The sequence below is a fragment of the Pelodiscus sinensis genome, chromosome 1, assembly GCF_049634645.1.
Source record: "Pelodiscus sinensis isolate JC-2024 chromosome 1, ASM4963464v1, whole genome shotgun sequence".
NCBI lineage: Eukaryota > Metazoa > Chordata > Testudines > Trionychidae > Pelodiscus > Pelodiscus sinensis.
In genome coordinates this window covers 294,743,213-294,766,367 of record NC_134711.1, presented here as the reverse complement: position 1 = coordinate 294,766,367, position 23,155 = coordinate 294,743,213, and the positions used below count along the sequence as shown (strand labels likewise).

At 43.9% G+C, this 23,155-nt stretch overlaps 1 pseudogene; it reads left to right on the top strand.

Moving 5' to 3' along the window:
* Nucleotides 1-3,425: 3,425 nt before the first annotated feature.
* Nucleotides 3,426-22,300, top strand: LOC142826817 (glutamine--fructose-6-phosphate aminotransferase [isomerizing] 1 pseudogene; annotated as a pseudogene).
* Nucleotides 22,301-23,155: the final 855 nt, after the last annotated feature.

Sequence of the window (23,155 nt, the reverse complement as noted above, 5' to 3'; positions counted from 1 at the left end):
ACTTTAAAGACTAACAAGATGGTTTATTAGATGATGAGCTTTCGTGGGCCAGACCCACTTCCTCAGATCAAATAGTGGAAGAAAGTAGTCACAACCAAAGGATACAATTAAAAAAATGAACAAATATGAAAAGGACAAATCACATTGCAGAACAGGAGGGGGATGCGGGGTGGGAGGGGGAAGGAAGGAAGGTAAGTGTCTGTGAATTGATGATATTAGAGGTAGGGAGAGAAAATGCATATCAGTTGACAAAGATATCCCTGGCTGTGGTTTCTTACATGTCTGTGCCATGTCTCTGCTCTTTAAAGCCTACATATTTCAATGCTTGAGCCTCTTTACTTTTGTGTATTGTACAAAACTAAGCACATTTTATCACATAACAAATAATAATAGGCATGTTAATCTTGATGTCAAATTTCACCTTGGGAAATTGCATTCTGTCTTACTCAATTCTACTGCATAGTACAGTGGTATGCTATGATATCTGCACATTTAAAATCTCCTTGTACTTTTAGTAGTGTATGGTGTTCCTGTCTTAAACAGCCATGTGATCACATTTTCATAACCTTCATTCTTCCTCATCCCAATAGCTACCTCACTATGTGTGTCCCTCAGTTTTTGTATCATGCCCAACATTTTGTCCCTGATCCTGCAAAGACTTACACACATGTTTAACTTTACATACTGAGAGTCATGATATTTGAAGGTCAATAGGACTACTTACAGTGTGTAGTGTTAAACACATGTGTAAAGCACAGGTGATATCATTTTGAGTTCTACCGTAAATTGCTCAACATATCTTTAGGAGCTATAAAATGGTAATAATAATTAATAATAATATAATACATTTCACCATAGGCTCCATTTCAGTAGTGTATAAAGTATAAATGAATCATAATCTTGTAATGAGCTTTGGGATCCTTCTAAATAAAAGACCCAAGCCAAATATGTCATTGTTTTAATACAAATAAAGATTTGGTAAAGACTTGATTATTTTAGTGCTATATAGCTCCTAAATTCTTGATGGGCCTTCTCTGAATAGATTACCTCAACTTCTTATCCTCTCCAGCAAAAATTTAGCCGTTTCCAGGAAACTTCATTATGAAACCTTTCTCCACTCCCTGCAAACATTGCTCTGAATCACTAGACATAAAATTTAAACTCTTCAAGTTAGTCCAGATGAATGCTGGAGGACTCAGGCATAGTCTTTTAACATTCCCCGTGTGAAAATTATGTCCCCTATAATAACTTAGTTTTATATAGGGTTAAGCAGCACAGAATGGCAGTTGCTTCTGTGTTAAAATGCAGCATTTAATTAACAGCACATGGCAACAATACCAATAGTTTAAGCCAGTAGGTGCTGGAGAATATAGTATCCATTTGAAATCGAGTGGAATTAACATATGCAGAATGTTATTAGATCATTTGGAATTTGATCAGGACCCTAGGGTTAATCCCCTTAGATTTCTATTAACTATAATGAAAGGGCCAAACAGTCAGGACCTATATTTTTCTATATCTTATTTGAATCAAAAGATGGTATCCCCAGAACCAGAAATCCCAGTGCATTGCTTCAATGCTGCATTACCATCTCCACTTCCTCTATTCTTCTTTCCCCACTCCTTCTTCTTCTTCTTCTTCTTCTTCTTCTTCTTCTTCTTCTTCTTCTTCTTCTTCTTCTTCTTTTTTTAAGATTGGTCATCCAAATACTGTTTTAGTCCACTCCAATCTTAAGTAGATTAAGATAATCATCCAAGTAACTATGGCTTTAAGAAAGAATGGAAAGTATAAAGATAGGATGGTCTTAAGGTTAAGATACTAGACTGAGTCTCAGTAAATGTGAATGACTACATGACTGTTCAGTTACCAGATATCTAACATCCCTAGCGTAGACGTCCTGGGTATATCATTATAATTTTTCAGTTCTTCAGTTCCCTATGTATAAAATGGAAATAATAATGCTCTATTTCTCCCACCCTTTTTCAGTCTGTTTAACTTGTAAGCTCTTTGGGCACAAGCTGTTTTCTTAATGTGAGCAATGGGGCCTAGTCTTGGGTAGGGCCACTACGTTCTACTGCAATAACCGTAATAATAGTAACATCCACACATTTGGTCATTTTCACTCCCTTAGTGACTATGTTCTCTATCCAAAAAATATTGTTCTCTGTGGCTATGTCTACACAGCAGCGTTATTTCGAAATAACTAATGTTGGTCCAAAATAACATAGGGTATGTCTACACTTGCTCCCTAATTCAAAAAATGAGGAGTAACGTTAGTTCAAACCAAGGGGTTTGATTCAACGAAGGGGTTTGATTCAAACTAACGCGTCCTGGAGCGTACTTCTTGTTTCGAATCGGCTGTTGAGCGGAATAACGCGTGGGTGAGATTATGCTAATGAAGCATGGGATATTTAAATCCCCGCTTCATTAGCAATTTTGGTCGGCTACTTTTGCATCCCTAGCTTGAACTAGGGAGCAAGTGTAGACGTACCCATAGTCCGCAGTTATTTCAACATAAGCAATTATTTCAACATGTCAAAATAATGTCGAGCTGGAGGACTTCTTAATCTGACTCCTGTAACCCTCATTTTATGAGGAATAAGGGAAGTCAGAGGAAGAGTGCTCTCTCTTGGACTTCCTGCTGTGTAGGTAACACTAAAAGCCAAATTAAACTATTTTGACTTCAGCTACGCAATTGACATAGCTCAAATTGTGTAGCTTTTGCCCTGCTGTGTAGACATGCCCTTTCTGTCCCTTATTTTGAATCTGTTTCCCAAGTTGTATCTCATATTTGGGCCTTGTTAATTTGAGAGGTATGACTAGGTTGTCCTTGAGCAACAAAGAACTGCCATGTCATAAAAAGATGAGTTTTATTAAAAATATGTATGTAGAACTAAAGAATTAAAAGCAGTAGCCTGAAAAGACAGTCAATGCAATTCAGAAGGGATATAATTACAGCTACTGAGGAATGGTCAATAGATGGATTGCAGCAAAGTTACGGCTAGTACACTTTACTGCTGAATGGGGTTTATTTCAAAGATTTCCACTTTCTGGCCCACATCAAGAACAATAAGTGCCACATGACTTATATTGTAGATGCACTGCAGATAGATAAGTGGCAGATGCCTAGTTGCCTGAGAGAGCCAGTGGATAGATTTTCCAAATGGAATAACCCTGCAATCCTGACAGAGGATAGACTAAATGGTTTTGATTTTCTTTCCTCTCACCTCTCTCTGTTCCTTCCACCTTTGTCCTTTATTCCTCTCTGTTCAGTGAGCACAGTAGTATGATGTCTAGAGCAGATTTATCCTCTTTGGCTACATCTACACTGCAAGGTTTTTGCCCAAAAGCAGCTGTTTTTGCGCAAAAACCTGTGGAGCGTCCACACCTCAAATGCGCTTTTGCTCAAGGAAATCAAGAGTAAAATGGCAGAACGGAGGGCTTTTCCCGTTGTAAGTAAATCTCCTTTTACGAGGCATGACTCCCTTTTGCACAAGAGTTCTTGCGCAAAAAGGCAAGTGTGGACACTCCAGAGGGAAAAAGCACAGGTGCAGAATGATGGCCACTCTGTAAATGGAAATCAGAGCTTTCTTGTGCAAGAGTGTCTCATGCAGTGTGGACGCTCTCTTGTGCAAAAGCACATTGCTTTTGCTATGCACTTTGATGTGTGGACGTGCTCTTGCACAATAAGTTTTTGCACAAAAACTCTTGCGCAAAAGGCTTCTTGCGCGAGAAGCATGTAGTGTAGATGTAGCCTTTAGTTTTTACTCTTTCTTTTTCTTTCTCTCCATTTTTTCATTTACCCCTCTGTAGCTTTTCAAAACTCTCCCAACTTTGTAAAAGATACAATGTAGCAAAAGGCAAAATGAAATCAAGAAAAATGAAGAAGTTGAGGAAAAAAACCCTGGACTTCATCCCTTTTATTGCTTTTGGGGGCAAAAAGGAAAAGTAGGAATGAAGGAGAAACGGAAAATTCAAAATTTAGAAATTCAAAAATTTTTCAAAAATATTTTATAGAAAAACATTAAAATAAAAAAAACCTTATTCTGTTTGGAACCCTGTTAAATGAAACCAATTTTTGACATTTTCTACAATTTTGGTTTTCCATATTTTTGGGCAAACTCTATTTCTTAGTACTATGCCTCTAGGTTTGCAGCATTCCCCAATCTTAATTTCTGTGCTTGAATCCAAATCCCTTTTTCTCTGGGACACTCCCATTTTTACATGTATAAAATTATGTATTACAATTAGTTTGACTAACTTCACAGTTCCCTGTGCTAGCTTTACATTTCCCTCTTCAGATCCTGACTGAAGATAGCCTCATGGCTGAAATATGTTCACTTCATTTTTATTTGTCACATGAAATGAAGATTATTTTGCAACCCACACTTCGACACAGCATCCCTTTTCTTATGTTACCAGAGAGACAGACAGAAGTTTGTCTCAATATCTGTCTGTATAACAGACATTGCTTCTGACTCACATCCCTTTGTCTCTTTCCTCTCTCTCCTTTCACTGACTAAATATCTAGTTTTCTAGCCACCTCCAGCTCTGAGTGGGAGACTGTTTTGACTGGAACTATATTGGATGGAGGCAGTAGTGTAGTATTCAATTAATCTCGTGCTTCTAGGCATAATCTGAGGTGGGGAAATAGAGGAGATGGGATGAACTGGGAAGAGCAGCAGTTGGTGTAACTCATTTTTTTCATGAATGAAACATGCCACATTGAAATATACACACAATGAAATAAATACATTGTACATTAATTCCTTCCTATAGTTTTTTTTAGCATGCCCCGTCCTCTCTGATTTGTCTTTTAGATTATAAACTCTCTTTTTTTCATGTCTTGTACAGCTCCAAGCACACTACTGTGGATCAAGAGATGAAACACTTATTACTGTGATGTTTATGGCCTCAGTCCTGCAACTGACAATGTTTAGGCACAGCAGTCCATATGTAGGCTGGCAGTTACAGGATTAGGCCCCATGGATGGGCCAGATCCTCAAAGGTACTTAGTTTTATAACTTCCATTTAGGCCATGTCTAAAGAACAAGGTAAGGATGAATCTAATATGGTCGATTTCTGGGCACCTGATTTTGCAAAGTCAAAGGCCCATGTCCTCACTGCAGGGAAGAATCAAATGTAGTCCAAGGTAGTGTGTCCCCATTAGGAAGCCTACCATTGCCTCAGAGAGCAAGGCTTCTGGTGCCTGCTGGGACCAAAACTGTGCAGCATGTGGTTATGGGCTAATGTTGGCAGCATTCCATAATGTACTTGTCCCTTCTCCTTTACATGAGATCAATGGGAAGCAGTCTGCTTGCGCCTTTGTATGCCCCGGTTGCTCGCACAGAGGCCACAGCAGCATGAGCAGGTAGCCAGTTTTCAGCAAGCCATTGCAATGGTGATGTGTGTGGTGATGCGCCTAATGACACAATACTAGGAGAGTGTACACATGTTACTCTGCCAACAAGAAGCAGAGGACAAACCTTGGCTTGGCATGGAGGTGCTGCTCATGCAAGTCCTGGCGCTGGTGGAAGTGCAGCCACCAGTCAATCCTGTGGACACAGTGCAAAGTTTGGTTCTGGCACCATGAGACAAGCACAGACTGGTGAGACTGAATTACGATGCAAACATGGGACGATCAACACTGGCTGCAAAACTTATGAGTGCACAAGGCCATATTCTTGGAATTTTGTGAATGGCTTTTGCCTGCCCTGAGGTGCCAGAATATCTGAATGAGACCCACCCTGACCCAGCAGATGCACATGGCAATAGCCCTCTAGAAACTTACAATGCCAGATATATACCATTCAGTCAGGAATCAATGAGGGGTGGGGAAATCTACAGTGGGGGCTGTTGTTATACAGATAGCCAAGGTGATCAATACCATTCTGCTGTGGAAGGTTGTGACTCTGAGAAACGTGGATACCATAGTGGATGGCTTTTCTGTAATGGGGTTCCCTAACTGTGGTGGCATGATAGATGGAACACACATCCCATCTTGGCCCTAGACCACCTTTCCATGGAGTACATCGACTGCAAGGAGTACTTCTCCATGGTGTACAGGTGCTGTTAGATCATAAGGGCCATTTCACTGACATCAACATGGGATGGTCGGGAAAGGTGCATGATGCATGCATCTTTAGGAACACCTGCCTCATCCAAAAGCTGCAGAGTGGCACTTTTTTCCTAGACAGAAAAATCAGAATTGGAGAAATGGAAGTGCCTATTGTAATCCTTGGTGACCCAGACTACCCCTTGTTCCCATGGCCCATGAAGCTGTACACGATCAGCCTGGGCCCCACGAAGGGACAGTACAACTACAGGCTGAACAAGTGCAGAATGGTGGTTGAAAGAGCTTTTAGACATTTAAAGGGTTGGTTTAGAAGTCTCCTGAGACCAAAAAGAGACCATTGTTCAAAGAACATGAAATTTTATTTGTGGACAACAGCTGGGAAATAAAAGAAGTGGGAACCCAAAGGGGTGAGGGGGGCTCAGGAATGTGAGTGGGACTGCTTTCTGCCTCCTGAGTTCCTGGAGGGTAAGACTCCCCTTGAGCTCTGCCCCTGCCCCATGTCCTGGAGCACCGGCGGCCCCTGGTGACCCTGGGAATGGAAGCATTGGGGCTGAGGGAGGAGAAGTGGTATTATCATTGGGGCAGGCGGGGTTCTGGGAGGAGTTTCCCTCCACTCATGCAGCCAGGCAGCTCATCAGAGCTGTCAGGGATGCAAAGGGGGTCTCCTGCTGCCTCATCTGCTGCTCCCTGGTGGCTCTCCTCTCCTGGCACTCAGTAATCTGGTCCTGCTGCCCTCACATCTCCACCACAAGGGAGTTCATGCATTCCATCTGCTCCATGAACATGTCCACCCTTGTGCCTTTTTGCGTGCAGATCAGAGTCAGGCAGGCAGATGTTGGAAGAGGGGGAGTACACACAGAGCTGGTTGCAGTCTCAGCTGCAATGATGTGGACACATTGGAGAGGGTCCAGCGGAGGGCAACCAAAATGATTAGGGGGCTGGAGCATATGACTTATGAGGAGAGGCTGAGGGACTTGGGTCTGTTTAGTCTGCAGAAGCGAAGAGTGAGGGGGGATTTGATAGCAGCCTTCAACTTCCTGAAGGGAGGTTCCAAAGAGGATGGAGAGAGGCTGTTCTCAGTAGTGACAGATGGCAGAACAAGGAGCAATGGTCTCAAGTTGTGGTGGGAGAGGTCCAGGTTGGATATTAGGAAAAACTATTTCACTAGGAGGGTAGTGAAGCACTGGAATGGGTTACCTAGAGAAGTAGTGGAGTCTCCATCCCTAGTGGTGTTTAAGTCTCGGCTTGACAAAGCCCTGGCCGGGTTGATTTAGTTGGGATTGGTTCTGCCTAGAGCAGGGGGCTGGACTTGATGCCTTCTGAGGTCTGTTCCAGTTCTATGGTTCTATGATTCTATGAAAACTTACAAAACTTACATTACAGCAGGTACATTTTGTTAAGCCTCCCCCTAATCAGTTAGCCTAGACTGAAGGTCTCTGTAAAGACAGTAGAGATGTATTCTGTGCAAGACCAAATGTTTGTTTTAAAGTAGGCACTTTATAGCAGGTGCACAGAGTTCTCAGGGGAGCATCTGGACATATGCAGTTTGGAGACAGGCAGGCAGGCATGGTAAGGGGCCAGCCAGAGCAGGAACTTATGGGCAGGAGGTGGAGGGACAAGAGAGGGCAGTTTCCTGCTGTGTCTGGGACAGGCTGGGTCCGGCACACATAGCTTCCTGGGACAGTGCTTCTTTTCCAGGCAGGGAAGGAACCTGCAGACGGGAGGGAGATAACAGGGTGGGGTGGCTTCACACGCTGGGCCTGGCACACGTGGCTTCCCCAGGGAGACTGCATATTTCCCCCCTCCCCGCCTGCTACAGGGGAGGATGAGAGGGTGAGGAGGAAGGATGGATGTTTGTCCAGCACACGCGACCTCCTGGGACTACACACTGATCTCTAATATGGGGGTTCATTTTCTTACTAGTCTGTTTCTCTTACCCCATCTTCTAGTCTAAAGGTCACATGCAAAACAAAACAAAACAACCTCCTGCAATTCCAACTCCTTTGGGGGCACAGTCCTCTTAGTTTCTCTGAATCACCTTCCCTTTGGGATCTGATCATTCCCCTCCCTCTCTCACTCTGATGTTCATATTCACCTCAAAATATAATACACAATAAAGCCAGATTCTCAGATGGTGTAAATTTACATATTCCCATTGAAGTCAATAGAACAACACTGTTTTACTCAGTTGAGAGTAAACTGTTTGAGTATCCCAAACTGTTTAGGATAGTCGAGACAGAAGCAGACTGTGGGGGACTCCAAAAAGATCTCACCAAACTGAGTGATTGGGCAACAAAATGGCAAGTGAAATGTAATGTGGATTAGTGTAAAGTAATGCACATCAGGAAAGGAAACCCCAACTATACATACAATATGATGGGGGCTAATTTGGCTATGACAAATCAGGAAAGAGATCTTGGTGTTATCGTGGGTGGTTCTCTGAGGACTTCCACACAGTGTGCAACGGCGGTCGGAGAGGCAGGTAGGATGCTAGGAGTTATTAAGAAAAGGATAGAAAATAGACACAGAATATCTTACTGCCCCTGTATAAAACTATGGTACGCCCACATCTTGAATACTGTGAACAGATGTGGTCTCCTCACCTCAAAAAAGATATTTTGGCCTTGGAAAGGGTTCAGAAAAGGTAAACTAAAATGATTAGCGGTTTGGAAGGGGTCCCATGTGAAAAGAGGTTAAAGTGATTGGGACTTTTCAGTTTAGAAAAGAGGAGACTGAGGGGGGATATGATAGAGGTCTATAAAATCATGAGTGGTGTGGAGAGGGCAGATATAGAAAAGTTATTTATTAGTTCCCATAATAGAAGAACTAGAGGACACCAAATGAAATTAATGGGTAGCAGGTTTAAAACTAATAAAAGAAAGTTCTTCTTCACACAGCGTGTTGTCAACCTGTAGAACTCCTTGCTAGGGGAGGCTGTGAAGGCTAGGACTATAGCGGAGTTTAAGGAGAAGCTAGATAATTTCCTGGAGGTTGGGTCCATAAAAGGCTATTAGAAATGGTGATAGAAATGGTGTCTGTGGCCTCTGTTTGTCAGAGGCTGGAGAAGGATGGCAGGAGACAAATCGCTTGATCACTGTCTTTGGTCCACCCTATCTGGGGCACCTGGTGCTGGCCACTGTTGGCAGACAGGCTACTGGGCTGGATGGACCTTTGGGCTGACCCAAAATGTCCGTTCTTATGTTTTTATGTCCCATGAGTTTATGAATCAGTGATCTTGATACTCTGCATGTTACCATATAACTCCAGCCACTCTGTTGGCTTCCAGACCTAGTGAACGTTATATTTCCTGGTCCAGCAATGGTGAGAATTCTGGCAGGGTTGCTTTAAGCTTTTACATTCATTTTAAACAATAGTGAACTCAGGATAGAAAATTTGAAAAAACTGAGGAAACCGTTGACCAGTTTTTAATAATTTGTGAGCAGATCGCTGCTTCTTAGTTTTACCTAAGCTAGTACAGGTGCAGAAATTAGCTGCACATAGAGCTGAACTGTAGAACCATATAGCTATTTCTTTTTACTGAACTCTAATGATTTTTTTATAGAGTTTAATTGTTTGCTCTACATAAAAATTGTTATGGAAGAAGCTTAACAATCTGCATTGGCATCCCTTGCTTTTTTCTAGGTTTACTAAAATGAGGTCATTCACACATGGAAATATTTAGATTGTTGTATAAAACAAGCTAGTTGGAAATCTGCCTGAATATGCAAATTAATGACAAATAGATGTTCTTTACAGATTTATTAAACAATTTGAGGATAACTGATGGTGTTGTCAGTTATATCTCTGATTTTTTTCATTGCGCTATACTAAAGCAAGATTGGGATCTGCCCTTTTTTGGAACATATTATTTTTGGGAATTACGCATGTCATTCTGTGAGTGAATGAGCATTTTTTACACTATATTTTCTGACAATTAGCATGTTATTAATAATTATATTTATGGCTGTCAAATGATTAAAATTAATCATGATTAATTGTGAGATTATTTGCACTGTTAAACAATAATATAATGCCATTTAGTTAAATATTTTGGATGTTTTCTACTTTTTCAAATATTTTTATTTCAGTTACAACACAGAGTACAAAGTGAACAGTACAGGAAGTGGTACAGGCCAGAACACTGCTTCCTGGCCAGGAACAGCAAACCACAGCCACTAGGAGTGAGTGTCTGTGCTTGTGAATGCACAGGTAAACAAACCATCTGGCAGCCTGACAGTGGTTAACCCTGACAAACTGCATGTAGCCCATGTGCTGGAGGTTCTCCACCCTGGTATAAACCAATCACAGTTGTGTCTATGAGTGTGTCTAAACTACATGGCTCCATCGACGGAGCCGTGTAGATTAGTCAGGACAGCAAAGGGAAATGAAGCCACGATTCAAATAATCACGGCTTCATTTAAATCAAAAGGGCTGCCACGCTGTGCCGATCAGCTGATTGTCGGCTCAGCGCAGCAGTCTAGACGGGGATCTGCTGACCCCAGAACCCTTCATCGGGAGATCCTTTATGCCTCAAGGATAACAATCAGCTGGTTACAGAAAACCCACCGACTCATACAGTTACCTACATGCTTCCAGCTCCCATCCAGAACACACCACACGATCCATCGTCTATAGCCAAGCCCTTCGATACAACCGCATCTGCTCTAATCCCACTGACAGAGACCAGAAGCTTCAGGATCTCTACCAAGCATTTATAAACCTCAACTACCCACCCGGAGAAATAAAAAAGCAAATTGAAAGAGCCAGACGAATACCTAAAAACCATCTACTTCAAGACAGACCCAAGAAAACCAACAATAAACACCACTTGTCATCACCTACAACCCCCAACTTAAACCTGTCCAACACATTATCAATAAACTACAGCCTATACTGGAACAGGATACCATACTCCAAGAGGCTCTGGGAGACAGACCCATTGTCTCCTATAGACAACCACCTAACCTCAAGATGATTCTTACCAACAACCACAGGACATACCACACTAATACCAGACCTGGTACCTTCCCTTGCAACAAACCCCGTTGCCAGCTTTGTCCACATATTCATTCTGCTGATACCATTATTGGACCTAACCAAGTGAGTTATAAGATCAAGAACACATATTCCTGCGCATCCAGAAATATAATTTATGCTATCGTGTGCCGAAAGTGTCCGTCTGCTATGTACATTGGACAAACATCTCAGACACTTCGCCAAAGGATTAATGCCCACAAAACAGATATCAGACAAGATCACAAAGAAAAAACAGTTTCTTGCCATTTTAACCAGAAAGGACACTCTCTCAATGACTTAACCACCTGCATTCTGCTACAAAGACCTTTTACATCTGCACTTGAAAGGGAATCCTCTGAACTGTCATTCATGTTAAAATTCGACACTCTCCAGGAAGGAATGAACAAATGCTCAAACTATCTTACCCATTACCAAGATAGCTTCCCCAATTATCACCTTTAATACCATTAGCTCACAGACATCCCACTCTCCCCACCTCTAATATCATCAATTCACAGACACTTACCTTCCTTCCTCCCCCCCCCCCCCTGCATTCTCCTCCTGTTCTGAAACGTGATTTGTCCTTTTCATATGTGTTCATTTTTTTAATTGTATCCTTTGGTATATATGGTTGTGACTATTTTCTTCCACTATTTGATCTGAGGAAGTGGGTCTGGCCCACGAAAGCTCATCATCTAATAAACCATCTTGTTAGTCTTTAAAGTGCTACATTGTCCTGCATTTTGCTTCAATTAGCTGGTTGGCACAGTGTGGCGGCCATTTTGATTTAAATGAAGCCGTGATTATTTAAATCGCGGCTTCATTTCCCTTTGCCTAGTAAAGTAATCTACATGTCTCCGTTGATGGAGCCACATAGTTTAGACGTACCCTATATGAATGCCTGTTAGATTCCTTCTTAAATTCCTCTTTTTTAAACGAACATGTAAAGCACAGACAGAAAAATAAATAAAGTGAAGAGTACCTAATGTGCACATGTATAGTTTACTTGTTACACAGGAATATACATTCATAAATATTGTGTAATCGGTTTTTAAGTATTGCCTTTTTAGTCTACATTGTCAAGCTGATATTCTCCTCAACACATAGTTATTTTTTATTTTGTTTTATCTAGTCTTCATTCTCTCTGTGGTTTTTTTCAGGTTTGGGAACATAGAATGTAATCAGTAGAATGTTGAATAATGTATAGTATTGGAAGGATCTGAATTTTATTGGCAGGGCTCGACAAATAATGCAATCTACTCGCCCTTGGTGAGTAGATTGCAACCCAGAAGAGCCGGATTCGGGCGATCTGTGCAAGAACGATCTACGCATGTGCAGATAGTTGGATAGCATGGATGGCGAGCAGGGCTCGCCTCAGTTCGGCGAGCCCTGTTTATTGGTAAATGTTAGTAAACTTCAATTTCACCATCTACCCACAAACTGAGGAAAAAATATTTCCATCAGTAATAAACAATTACAGATAGGCAAAATTAGAAAAATACTGCTTGAGGATTTACTAGAATTTAATTTAAGGAAATTTACTTTGTAGCTACGTCTAGACTGGCCCCTTCTCCGGAAGAGCTTTATTCCGGAGGATCACGCCAGTCTAGACGCTCTTTTCCGGATTTTCCCCAAGCCGGAAAAAAAGCGGCGGCCATGTTTATTTAAATCCCGCGGGGGATATTTAAATCCCCCGTGGATTTCCCTATTCTGACTTGCCTGCTTTGCATGCCTCTTCCGGAGAAGGGGCCAGTCTAGACGTAGCCTGTATGTTTTGACATATGATGTTAATGGCTTGTGTTTTAATGTTTATAAAACTAACTTTTGAATGTCAGCATCTATTGTTAAATAATTATGTGACTTCTCAGAGGGGTTTTATTGTGCAGGTTGGATGTCTCTGGTCTGGTATCCTCAGGATCAGGTCCCAAAACAGGAAGTTTGCTGGATCAAGGAGGTCAGTGCTGGCTCCTCTGTTGCCAGCTCCAGACTCCAGCTGTATTCCTGGCCACCAGCCCTCTGCTCCTGGCTTCTTGGCTCCCGACCCTGGTTTACCGCTCTCGGGCTCCGGGTTCCCACCCCTGGCCTGCCACACTAGGCTCTGGTCCCTGGCCTGCCACTCTTTGGCTCCAGGCCATTGGCCTGTCACTTCTTGGCTCCAGGCTCCCACCCTGGCCTGCTGCTCTGGGTTCCCACCTTTTGCCTATTGCTCTGGGCTCTGGTCCCATGTCCTGCCCACGAAGCTGCAACCCCCTGCCATGGCCCCGACCACTGAGCTCCATCTCCAGTCAAGGCAACTGGGCTCCTTGCCTCCAACCCCGAGGGTATGTCTACACTACAGCGCTAATTCAAACTAATTTAATTCGAATTAGTTAATTCGAACTAAGCTAATTCGAGCTAACGGATACAGACTAAAAAACTAGTTCGAATTAGCGTTTTGCTAATTCAAACTAGCATGTCCACACAGAGTGGACCCTGAACCGGGGTTAAGGATGGCCGGAAGCAGTGCCAGCAGGGCATCAGATGAAAGGCTGGAGAGGGATGGCACGAGACAAATGGCTTGGTCACTGTCTTTGGTCCATCCCCTCTAGGGACCCTAGGGTTGGCCGCTGTCGGCAGACAGGCTACTGGGCTAGATGGACCTTTGGTCTGACTGAGTACAGCCATTCTAAGCTCAGGGCTCGGGGTCGGGGGTCTCAGTGGACCACCCTGATTTTCATGCAAACCTGCTCCTGGGTGGCCAGGCTGGCAGCTCTCCTGCCCTAGATGGCCACTTTCCTGTGCCTAGTGCGGAGGTCGTGGACGAGGTCCACGATGTCTGCACTGGACCAGGTGAGTGCCCGCCTCTTGCGGTCCTGGGCAAGCTCCTGGGAGCCGCCAGCCTGGTCCCGGGAAGAGGGGGAGGGCTGGGGGGCATCGGGTGGCTGGGTCGAGCCGTGCCAGGTGCAGGGTCTGCTGGCTGGGTGCTGGCAGGCTTGCACCTGGCACTGGCACCGTAGCCAGCCCGTGCCCCTTTAAGGGGGTCGGGAGGGGGGCAATAGAGTTTCCCTGGTGTTGGCCAGAGTGGCTACCAGGGAAAGCTGGGGATGGCTAGCCTCCCACTAGTTCAAATTAAGGGGCTACACACCCCTTAATTCGAACTAGTAAGTTCAAACTAGGCTTAGTCCTCGTAAAATGAGGTTTTCCTAGTTCAAACTAAGCGCTCCGCTAGTTCGAATTAAGTTCGAACTAACGGAGCGCTAGTGTAGCGCCTATGAAAGTTAATTCAAACTAACGTCCGTTAGTTCAAATTAACTTTGTAGTGTAGACATACCCCAAGGCTCTTCTTCCTGCACCCAGCCCTGGCTGGGTTCTGCTCCTCCCTACTCTGCTTTGTGCTGGTCTCCACTCCCAGATGTTGAGCTCTTTGCCACTGGTCCCAGACAAGCTCTGCTCCTGGCCGCTGGGCTCCCTGTCAGGCTTTGCTCCTGGCTGCCGGCTCCCTGTTCCCAGCCCCAGTGGGGCTTTGCTTTTTCCCATTCTACTCACTGCCAGGCTCCGCTCACAGCTGTCAAGATCCCTGTTGATGATCTCAGCAGGCTCTGCTCCTGGCCTCGTGCCGGCTCCCTGCCACTGGCTCTCTGCCACTGGTTCCCCAGCCATCAGCCTGGGACTCTGCTTCCAGTTCAGCTCTCTGGTCTGGCAACATCCGTGGTCCTGCAGCACATTTTTTCCCCGAGTGCTTCACCACAGAGAACTTACTGGATCCCCAACAATGTTGAACCAGGGATGTTGCCCAACAGAGTCCCAGACTAAAGAGGTTCAGTCTGTAGTTAGACAGCACCTACCACAGCCCAATAATAATGAAAAGGAGAGTCTAACACCCTGGTCACTTAGAACACACTGAGTAGAGGTTAGTTAGAATAGGAGGAAGGGAAGACATTTGACAGGGTTTGGAAGGTTAGTGGAGGATCACCTGTACCTACAGGGAATCTGATGAACTAAGGAGGTTATTAGCTACCAACTGGATGGCTCAGAGAAGAAAATAAGCAGAATAGAAGACTGAACTAGCAATCAGGAAGGAGGTCCCTTTCATCTGCTGCTACATCACATTGTACCTGGAGCATAAGGCAAAAAATAATAATAAAAAACACCCTGTCCGGAAGCAGAACTTGCCTACATCCCCCCATCATTTCCTGAAATGGTGAAAATTTAAATAAATAAAAACAATAAAAATGCTTAAAACTCATACTTTTCCACAGCTGTGAACATTTTAAATGGATAAAATAAAATAAAGTTAAGAAATACATTGTCAAAATTATCTGAAAAAATCAAATTCTGCCAAGCCTAATTATGTAGGTCCAATATGTACTGTAATACATAGGACTTACCCACATTATTTGTAGTCCTTACTAAACTCAGTTGGTTGAAGAGAATGGTGCATGATCTGGGGAGACATTGTGATTTGAGGAGCTGAGTTCTAATTTCTGGCTCTGCTACTATACTGGAGTATGACTGCAGGAAAATCATTCTCTTTCTCTGTGTTTCTGCTTCCATTTTCATCCATTTTTAGTTCTCTCTCTTTAGCCTGCTAGCTTTCACTTTGTGTTTGTACAGTCCCTAGACTGACAAGGCCCTGATCTTTACTGGCATTTCTGAGTATTATCACCATACAAGTAACAAGAAATTTTTGTACAGGGCTATATGAGTTAATCACTACTAATAGATTCCATTAGTTTGATATTTTCTGAAGAGCAGCGTTTGGGAGTGGTCCTTCCTCTGTGGAGCTGACTCAAGTATGAGTGTTTTCATCACCTAAATTCAAAGTAGGACAGGATGTCATCCAAACATTGCTCTCCCAGTTCTTTGCAAAATAACTGAGGGAGTAGACAATTCAAACACAAATTCTGTGAGTACATCTGTTCTTGTAACAATTAATGCTAACAGCTGTCCAACACCACACTTTCAGTGCCAATTGTGTTGAGTAGAGGAAACAAGCTAGTCATTACATGGTCCTGCCTTGAGTGCAGAGGATTGGACTAAATGGCCAGTTGAGGTCCTTTCCAGCCCTACACATCTATGATTCCATGGGATGCTGAGTAAGAAAATAAATTCTTGGGGTCCAAAGTAAGGTAAAGGAGAAGAGGGAGAATCAACTTCAAAGACACAATTAGAATAGTCACAGAGGAATCTGGGAAAAACATAATTCCTAAGATATTAGATATTCTTGACAGTTTTGAATCCAAACCACCCTAAATATACTTGGATTAACACTAAAGATAAAAGAAAATGTGTATATGCCTGTATCATAGGGCACATGAGAAGTGATATGAGCAGCAGTTTTAACTTATGTGCCTCTTCTTCCATTTTGCTCCCATAAATTGAATGCCATATACATAGGGATGCCTGATGGTTGAAACAAAAATACAAAAATACTGATCCCCCCCAAATAAAACACCGGAAAAAAATTCTGATGAAGGGGGGGGGGGAGGGGGAGGGAGACCAACGCTGTTGAGCAAAAAAAAAAAAAAAGGACTTATTAAGAAAAAAAATAAAATAAAACAGCATTAAAACAGCATGTCCCCTTTAAGAGTGAGTGCAGGGATAGGAATAGGGGAGAGGTTGAGCACTAAGACCCAGGGGAAGCATTCAGGGCCAAGTAAGCATGGGGGCTGGGGTCAGGAGCTTGGGGGTGTTGGGAGCCGGGGGGGATATTGGGGATGCTGGGTGCTGAGTGTTTGTAGGGTTGCGAGGTGCCCGGCATTTTTGCCTCCTGGCTGGGGAAAAAATCAGAAAATACTGAAACATTTTAGGTGTCCGGTATTCTCTGAATTTTTTTACCAGACAGGAAGTGAAAATACCGGACTGTCCGGGTGAATACTGGACACCTGGCAACCCTATATATACAGATCCACAAACACAGGGAGGGGTTAACGGGGCCAACTGCCCCGAGGCCTAGTGATTCAAAAGGCACTGGAGCTCCCAATCACTGCTACTACTGAGGCAACAGCCAGAGTCCTGGACCCTTTCATTGCTGGAGCCCTGCACAGCATGCTTTGAAGCCTCGGGTGACATGCTCCAGACAGTGCTGAGGGCTAGGGGTGGGGTGCAGCATGGTCTGGGCAGTGCTGAGGGATGGTTGCCTTGGTCCCACCTCTTTTGCCTGATGCCACACCCCTTCTGGGAGCAAGGTGCCAGGCCCTTCCTCCCATGCCCAGGGATGCAGCGAATCTGTTAGTTCCCCTGACCATATACATGCTGGGGCTTGCTTTCCTCCGAGTTCCACTTAGCTGTATATGATTGAAAGATGTGCACTTTCTCTTCACACCAAAGAGGATAGAATACCAAGTTCATTGAGACTTACTATTGATGATAGTTGTGGCTAGTGGCTATCCTAAAATTCTGACAATTCCAAGATATATAGGCTGTGAGTAAAGGCTGAACATGGTCCATAGATGTGATAGTTTGACTTTATTATGACAGGTGAACGTGGAGTAAACAATAAAATATTTACCAATGGGGAATACTGTGGTTTGATGACTGTACAGTCCTTTTCAGAGTAGTGTGAATCATCCTTATTTGGTGTTATAGTTTCCTCAAATGATTTCTTTTGCCTCTCCTGACCTTGAAAATAATTCCAGCTAGTGATAGCACATGTCTGCATTCTTATGATATTTATCTGCCTACCTAACAAATCATCTTAAAGAAGGGAAGAGAAATAAGCATCCCAGGCATTTCCGATTGTTTCATTTCACAGCTACAAAATCTTAGTGGGGACAATGAGCAACAGGTCAGGCAGCAGGACTTTCTCAGGAAATGGAGAAGACTGTCAAGAGGAGAAGGAAGGTGGGAGTGAACTGCTATTTACATAAGAATGGGTCATTGTTAATTAAGTGTCAACATTATCCCAGATGACAATTCTTATGAACATGAAACCATGAAATCATATTCTGGTAAATATGATTCTCTAACTGACTAAGTGGATTGATTCCTAATTATAAAACCGGGGTGAAAGGAACTTACATTTCTTACAGATAGGTCATGTCTACTCTGGGGAGTTATTTTGAAATAACTCCCCTTATTTCAAATTAATAAGGCAAAAGTCCACACTACCAAGCCTGTTATTCCAAAATAATGGGCTTATTATTTCAAAATAATAAATCCTGCTTATGAAGGGGAATAAGCTTATTTCAAAATAGTTATTTTTGGATTTATTATTTTGAAATAACATTTCAAAATAATCTGATTGTGTAGACATAGCTGTGTTGTCCTATCACAACCCATGTCGTTGCCAACTTTTTTAGTAGTTCCCTACTGGCTTTTGTCACAGCTCAGCCAGTTCCTGCCAGGGTTGTTCACCCTTTATTTTCACCTCAGCATAAAACCATCCTCTGTCTGCTTCTAAGGGCTTGTCCACAAAAGGCATTTCCATTCTGGATTAACCTGAGTTAATTACAGTGCACTAATTCTACATCTTCTGTGTACACTGGAATCTTATTTAAAAAATTAAAAAATAATCAGTTTAAGGAAAATGGACTTAGTTCAATTTATTGTTCATGCACATGCCTTGCACAATTTTTGCAGTCCTCCACTGCTTTGCGGATGTCCTCTGTGGACCTGTTACTCTGAAAAATTGATTTTGGGCCGCTGCTTTAATAATCTGTCTAATGACCCCCTTCCTCTGTTCTTCCTGAGGTAAACGTTTCTGGGGTTGTTAAGGAAACAGTAAAGGAAACAGATATAACTTTCCAATTAAGTAATTGACATAGGCAATATTATCAGAAGAAAATCAGAAGAAAATCTTTAAATTAACTAATAATCCTTAATCTCTCTCTCTCTCTCTCTCTCTCTCTCTCTCTCTCTCTCTCTCTCTCTCTCTCTCATATACAGTGCATCTATCTGTCTGCAAGTCATCTGTCTGTAGCTCTATAGTCCATTTGTTCAAAAACTCCTTCTAAACTGTAAAAGGTAGGACCACGAAAATTGGCACACAGCTTCCTCTTATCCTAACTTAAACCAAGGTCAGAGTTTGGTTGTGCCCAGAAAATGGGAAGTGCCATGAATGGGACTGTTTTCCATAACATGGAAAGGGATGGGAGCAGAGAGAGGAGAAATGCAAAAAAAGGGAGGGATGCAATACTCAGAGTGGCCACTGGGGGCAGCTGCAACCCCTGGGGCCTCACCCTCTCCAGATAGCCTGCAGGGTGCAAGAGCGGGCCACTGGAGGAGGGTAGAGGAGGGGGCAGCCCCTGGAGGCTGGCCCTCCCAGACACTTGTAGGCTGCAAGGGGGGCGGGCAGTTGTAGGAGGTGGCAGCTCCCAGAGCCTCACTCCTCCAGACAGCCTGCAGGCTGCAGGGAGCCTCTGGAGAGGGCAGCAGCCTCTGGAGCCTGGTTCCCCTCAGACAGTGTGCAGGCTGCATGGGAGGTGTTGAAGGGGGACAGCCCTTGGAGCCTTGCTCCCCCAGATTGCCTGCAGGCCTCAAGGAGTGCTGCAGGATGGGACAGTCTCCAGTGACTTTCCCCTCCCAGACAACCTGCAGGCCTTGGGGAGCTACTGGAGGGAACAGCAGCCTCTAGAGCCTGGTTCAACCCCCAGATAGCCTTCAGGCCATAGGTGGGAGGAGACTGGGGGGGGGGGGGAGAAGTGAGAAGGGGGCTGCTGGCAGTGGAGTGCTACCCTGACCTCCTGAAAGGAGTCTCTGCCAGAGCAGTGCCACCCTTGCCTGCCAGAGTGGCCCTGGTAACATACCAAAAGACTCCTAATGAAGCCTTTTTACCTCTGTCTTTGAACATTGGGGAGACACACTGATGAGGGACCTTTGGGAAGTCCGTGCCTCCTGACTGGGACACCTTTCCCCCTACTCCTCTTATTTTCACAGAGCTCTGGCTTTCAAGCCCCTGTCTTAGTGAATTCCTTTCAGTTGAGGTTGACCCCTTGTTTGGGACAAGATCAGCACAGTTCTGCTCATCTTTAGTCATAGAATGAAATAACACTTCACTTTCCTTGCATTCAATACTAAAGTGATTTGTAACACATCACCAACTCATGTCTGAGAGATACCTATGCAGAGAAGGTGTGTTCATGTATATACAATTTGATCCTGACCTCTTTTCCTCTCTCAAACTAGCTGTTAGGTGACAGTTCATTCAGACCCTGCCTACATACCCACAAAGATACAAACTGAAAGAGGGCACACCTGTCCTGTGCACTCATTCTGAAATGTGAATTGTGAATTATGAATTATGCACCAGTGCTTATCAACTCATTGTGAACTAATTCCTCATCTCTGTGTAGACAAGACCTTAGGGTGAGTTAGCAGTTTTGGGGTTGGTGAGACAATAGGGATTCGCCATATTTTAAACAGTTGATATAAACAACCACATTGCTTAAGACTTAATTGTACTGTATAAATCTAGAAAATATCACGGAACAATATGCAAAAATGAAACTTTAATCTTCTTTCATCCTACTGTCTCAAACATGAATTAAAACTCAGCCCTCTTTTCCTCCCCTCTATGTGGTATTGTAGGTGGGTTTTATTAATACAAAGTTATGGATTGGGAAATTGAGTTATAAGGAAGTTAAGCACAAGCATGGATGCCTAAATCTAGCTAGGCACTTAAAATATGTGGTCTGATATTCACAGGGGTATCCAGCTGAAGTCAGTGAAGTATGGATTTTTGTGCCTGTTCTAAGGCTCCTACATTTGTAAATTTTAGCCTGCATGGCTTGCCCAGGGTTACACAGGAAGTTTGTGGGAAGGCCTGGACTAGAAATCATATCTCAAGGCCTCAGGATTCAATCATGAGAATTAGGCCTTTTCCATCGCTGATACCGTCTATGATTCTATACTTTGACTACTCATATGTTGCCGGCATAGAGTGCCCAAGGGAGGCAACAGCTCGGTTCGGTGCCCGGTGTGCACGCTCCAATAAACACACCGGTGTGGAGAAGCAAAAAAAAAGTTTATTTGAACGCTCAAATAGGTGCCAGGAGACTAGACATCTCAGATCAAGCACACCAACGTAAGCAGTTTTCCCTCCTTATATACCCAGGTTGTTTACTTGCAGGAAAATAGTGAACTGTAGCAAGATTCCCACGCTGGGACATGCTGCCAGCCCTATTCTCTTCCTCCCCTCTACAGAGACACATCTGAATTCTTCTTCTATACCACTGATAGTAACTAGGCAACCTCAAGGTCTATCTTGCCATTCCCAGCTATTAGAGAGCCAGAGAAAAGTTATGCCGGGGGGGGGGGGGGGAGAGAAAGGGGAGGACGGAGGGGGGGGAAGGAGGGAAGAGGAGGGAAGGCGGGAAGGGGAGAGAAGGGGGGTGCTTTTAGGGTGCTTGGGCCTAGAGCGGGGGTGCTTCATCGATTCTTTTGATCTTCCACTCCTCCGAGTTACCTAGGATCATGCCCAGTGACCCCAACACATACATGTAGTCCCCTTATTAAAGGGGCCTCTGTTTTATTCTGAAATGACCCTGGGTGCTACAATCCAGACTACAATTCCCATGAGCCCTTGGGAAAAAACAGGAAGGCAGGACTCTGGCGAGAGAGACAGACTGCGGTGTCCATATCAACGCAGGACCAGAGATTGGTGTGGCCAGCACAAAGGCCTACACGAGCCAGTTTGTTTCTCTGGTGATGTTTGCCCTCATGATGTGCGATGATAGAATTTCTATGCAAGAAAGACGCAAAGAGATAATACGTGGTCTAAAGGTATTACCAGATTTGATCAAAGAAGTGCTGAGTATGGATGATGAGATCCAAAAACTGGCAACAGAGCTTTACCATCAGAAGTCTGTCTTAATTATGGGACGTGGCTATCACTATGCTACATGTCTTGAGGGAGCTCTGAAAATTAAAGAAATCACATACATGCCCTCGGGAGGTATAATGGCTGGTGAGCTGAAACATGGTCCCCTCGCCCTGGTAGACATGCCTGTTATCATGATCATCATGAGGGACCACACATATGCAAAGTGCCAGAATGCTCTCCAGCAGTTTATTTCACGGCAGGGACAACCGGTAGTGATTTGTGATAAGGAAGACACAGAGACAATTATGAACAATAAGAGGACAATCAAAGTTCCTCATTCTGTGGACTGTCTGCAAGGAATCCTGAGCGTGATCCCTTTACAGCTTCTGGCTTTCCACCTTGCAGTGCTCAGAGGCTAGGACGTTGATTTTCCAAGAAGTCAGGCCTCCTCAGAGGTTGACATATGATATGGTTGGAGTCAGCAGTGAGGTGTCCATTCCCACAGTACACCGTGGAGTGGTTGTGTTAAAAGATGTTAAAGCACCTGAGACATCCAACCCAGATGATGTATCCTCTAAGCATGAACTCAGGTGTTCGACATGGTGGTGCTCACCTCATGCTGTATGCCTAAATTGTACCTATTCTAATGGGCCTATACTTTACCCTCCATTGGCTATTAATACAACCAACAGTAGGCAATAGTATTGTATTGTATTGTATTTCTTCTTGATACTGGTTCCTTAATGGGGACATTAAGGATTTTTCTGGTGGGGGGAGAATGTAGCCCCCTTATTAAAGGGGCCTCTGTTTTATTCTGAAACGACCCTGGTGCTACAATCCAGACTACAATTCCCATGAGCCCTTGGGAAAAAACAGGAAGGAAGGACTCTGGTGAGAGAGAGGAGGCTCTCTCCATGTGCTTGAAGAAGAGGCCTAGCAGTCTGGGACTCGGCCTTGCAGTTTGGAACCAAAGGGGGAGCCAGGCTGCTGCCAAGGACATTGACCCAGTGCAGGGGCTGTTGCAGTGCAGCTACAGACCGTTGCCTGTTGAAACTGGGAGTTAGCAGGCTGCTTTATATAGGCCCAGCATGAGGCAGTAAGTTTTGGGCCTTGTTGGAAAAGTGCTGCCTGGGACAGAGCTGCTGTTTAGCCTGGACAGAATCTCCACTACAGCTGCAACATCAGCGCGCCAATGCAAGCGTCTGGGACTGAGTCTAGGGGTGTGCACACTCTGGGGTGGGGTCACCATTAGTACAAATGGTAGCTGTATAAGCTTCAATTATTGTTATGTGTTTTGTTAATGCTATTCATTTCTAATTCTG